This window comes from Enhydra lutris, unplaced genomic scaffold (genome assembly GCF_002288905.1).
Source record: "Enhydra lutris kenyoni isolate GAN:26980312 unplaced genomic scaffold, ASM228890v2 scaffoldscaffold2401, whole genome shotgun sequence".
Taxonomy (NCBI): Eukaryota; Metazoa; Chordata; class Mammalia; order Carnivora; family Mustelidae; genus Enhydra; species Enhydra lutris.
In genome coordinates, this window is record NW_019156485.1 from 1 (window position 1) to 3,422 (window position 3,422).

The 3,422-nt window shown below is 45.3% G+C and overlaps 1 pseudogene; it reads left to right on the top strand.

The window, feature by feature from the left end:
- The first annotated feature begins 509 nt into the window (after positions 1 to 509).
- Positions 510 to 690, top strand: LOC111140522 (annotated as a pseudogene).
- Positions 691 to 3,422: the final 2,732 nt, after the last annotated feature.

Here is a 3,422-nt window from a genome sequence, read left to right on the forward strand (position 1 = left end):
GCTTTCTGATGACACTATTCATTAAGTAAACTTGCTTGGCAACAATCGATGTGTGTTTTTGTTTAAAAGAAATGACTATGAATAGATCAATTAGTTAGCAACTTTGCTATCCAGATGGCAACAATTTTGAGAGATTGTGAAAGGGGAATCAATTATTTTTAATTAAGCCAGCTTTCCTCATCCCAGACACTGTCTGCCTCTGAAGCAGTACTTTGAGTGATCTGCTGGGTGACCTTTGGTAGAAGGAGATGACTAATAGCTTTGAAGATTCAACACTACTACCTGAATTCCAATGCACAAACACTACTGCACTTTCCAGTTGTAAAACCACAAACACTACATATATTTGATTATGATGATCTTTTCAATTCAGTTAAAAGCAGAAGGTAATCTGTTTTTATGTGTCTTGTGGGTGGCACATGCAATGATCAGGGTATATAAATGCCCCAGTCTGAGAAGTAGCATTCAAACTCAGAAGCTTCTCATTGTACAACGCATCACCTGTCACCATGTCTTACAACTGCTGCTCTGGAAACTTCTCCTCCCAGTCCCTTGGGGGATACCTGTGCTACCCAGGATCTTTCTGCAGCTCATCTTACCCCAGCAACCTGTTCTGCAGCCCTAACCTCCAGTCTCCCAGCACATACCAGCTGGGATCCTCCCTCTCCAGTGGCTGTCAAGAGACCTTCTGTGAGGGAGGGAGACAAGATGGTGGGGAAGTAGGAGGAGGCGCCATTTCAACCTGTACCCCAAAGTGAGCTGATTACCTACCAAAGAACTCCTATCACCCATGAAATCAGCCTGAGATCAGAATTATACACGTCTGGATCTCTATGGGGGCAGAAGATGCCAGTGGGCAGGTAAAGCAGAGTGGGAACGTCGGACTGATATCAGAAGATAAACAAAAGGGGGAGGGCGCCACAAGAGGCAACCCATTGGAAAGTAATACCCCAATATGAGAGTGCTCTGCGTCTGGGGACCAGCATCAACTTGGAGTCTGGTTGAAAGCACTCAAAAAGAACAAAGGATCATGGGGGGAAATTGTGGGAATCAGGGTGGTTAGGGACAGGAGTTTAAGTACCCGGACCCAGGACAGCCACCCCTGTCACTGAGCCAGAGAGAGTGCGGCAGAGAAACCAGGTCTTGATCCCTGAGCCGCCAGTGTGCCTGAGAGGGCATGTGGTCCGGCTCCCGTGACGGGCTGGGAGCCTCTCCAGCCTGCAGAAGCACAGCCTTTTTGCAGTCCCCACGTGAGTGCCATGCCATGCTATCAGAGTCTGATTTGAGCCCCACGCCCTCCCCTGAGAGGGGTGCACGCAGGCGCCAGCCTGGCGCTCTTGGACCCAGAAAGACCAAGCACTCCCAGCCTGGGCCAGTGGGAAAATCTCAGTGTGTGATCACCGCTTGGAACCTCTTTGGTGGTCCAGAGCTGCCTAGACAGCTGCTGCCATGGTTTTGGGTACAAGCAGGAGTTACTGTGTCCCCAGGGACCGCGACTCAGAACGTGCTCTGCCAGCAGCTGAGGGGGAACAGACTGAGGCTTCTCTCTGAGAGGGAAGTCTTGGTGCAGTTTGCTTTCCTCTAAACCTCCAAAAACCATCAAAAGCTGTCAAGGCGAGAGAGAAAAAAAAAAAAAACAACGAACAAACAAATGAAAGGGTCTGTAGACAAAAGGATGAGACTGATACAAAGCGAAGGTCAAGCAAAGCTTTATTTCGCGCCAAGCATCAAGAATCAAACTGACTGGCCAGGGCCGTCTCTTGCAAAGAGGCGACCCCCCCCCCCCACCAGCCTCACAGACTAACCTTTATAGAGTAAAGGCCATGTGGTTGAGCCTGGTTACACACAGGTGGCCAATTGAATTACATTCTACCCCATAGTAGTTATTTGAACTAGCCTATCACCCTGGTCAGAATTGGCGCCCAAAAGGCAGGGCCCACATTCTTGGGTGGTTAGGGAGGTGCTTTCCTGATTGGATGTCTCCACCTGGCCGAACATGTCCTTGGCGGGTAGGGAGGTAATACGTACGCTTTCCCTTGATTGGACGTTTCCATCTGGCCAGACATGTCCTTGAATCTGGACTCTTTTATCGGGGGCTATTTGGCCGTATTTCACCAATTCTGTTTCTAAGCGCTTTCCTCTTGGGGGAAGGGGCAGGTTCAATCTAAGTTTACTGCATAAACAACAAAATGGCTCGCTCTGGCTAAGTAGACCCTTACACAAACATAAAATCCTCCAGAGAGGGGCGCCTGGGTGGCTCAGTGGGTTAAGCCGCTGCCTTCGGCTCGGGTCGTGATCCCAGGGTCCTGGGATGGAGTTCTGCATCGGGCTATCTGCTCAGCGGGGAGATTGCTTCCCTTCCTCTCTCTCTGCCTGCCTCTCTGCCTACTTGTGATCTCTCTCTGTCAAATAAATAAATAAAATCTTTAAAAAAAAAAAAAAAAAACCTCCAGAGCACAAAAGCCTGAAAAACCGGTTTCCTCAGAGCCCACCCCCTTGAGGGGGTGGGAGGACTTAACTCAGGGAACATTGCCTGAAAACCCATGTGGCAGGCCCCTCCCCCAGAAAGCCAACCAGGAAAAAAAAAAAAAGACGACAAGAGAACAACCACCACTAGTTTATAGATACAACTTTTATTTTTAATTTGTTCTCACTATTCTGGTTCATTTTTTAATATAGATAATTTTTAACCTATTTACCATCACAGTGAGATGTCCAGTACATCAAATTCCATAATAACCTTTTAACTTGAACTTTTTGATACATATACCCGTGTTTTTCTTTTGCTTTTCGATTTTTTATTTTTTTTAAATCTTAGTTTAGTTTAGTTTATTCTTTTTTATTTTTATTTTTTAACATTCATAGAGAGTTAAACTTCAAGGTAATCCCCTTTCCCCAATCAATGCTACCCCGATAGGTAAGCCAATTTTTAATCCCCCTTTATCTTAGGAAAGTTGAGTCCTTTAACAAAGATATCAAGATACATCCAGGAAGAATCAAAATAACCTTCCTCGCCTACATTGAGAATTTATAACCACTCTTCCATCTTTTTCTTCTGCCAGTGTTTCTGCGTATTTGTGTTTGCCCTGATAGTATATAAATCTTATACTTGGGGTTCTTTTTGACGAGGTTCTTTTTTTTTTTTTTTTTTGCATATATATCTAGATAGATAGATAGATAGATATCTTCTCATATACATTTATCAGTCTTGTTTGTCTGTTTTTGTTTGTATACATCATAAATCTTACCTTGGGGCCCATTTGGGCTGAACCTTCTCTTTTATCTTCCCTTTCTTTCCTGTCTCTCTCTCTCTCTTTTTTTCTTTTTCTTTTCTTTTTTCTCTCATTAGGGTGGGGAATCCTGATTGCTCAGAAGCATTCCAGGGTGCACCTTGACTGCACCACGGTCAATACATCCAGCTA